Below are 458 nucleotides of genomic sequence, written 5' to 3'. Positions count from 1 at the left end.
TAATCATTTAAAAATTTATATCTTATAAGATTACGAAATTGACTCTTTATAATATTCATAATTAATTTTTGTTAATTGATGTCGTTATTACTAAAAAAATTAGAACTAACTTCAAAAGAAGAAATATCAATAGATATCTATATATTTGAATGTTATTTTTCATTTTAAGTGTTCTCTGTTATTAGTTAATATTACTATATTTCAAAATTTAAATTATTAATGGATCTTATTATTCAATAATATTTAACCAAGTAATAAAAAATATACAATAATATAATTACAAAATAAAATATAAAATAACTGAATGAATTAAAAATATAATGAAGTTAAGGAGCCTTATTAAGGAACAGAAAGTCAAAAAAAGAACCACAAAAAAGAAAATTAAAATTTTAGAGGGCATAAAAAAATTATTTTTAATACTTAAATTTAAATTACTGACTTAATTTTTAATAATTTAT

The sequence above is a fragment of the Arachis duranensis genome, chromosome 9 (assembly GCF_000817695.3).
Source record: "Arachis duranensis cultivar V14167 chromosome 9, aradu.V14167.gnm2.J7QH, whole genome shotgun sequence".
Classification (NCBI taxonomy): Eukaryota; Viridiplantae; Streptophyta; class Magnoliopsida; order Fabales; family Fabaceae; genus Arachis; species Arachis duranensis.
Note: the sequence above shows the minus strand (reverse complement) of the source record.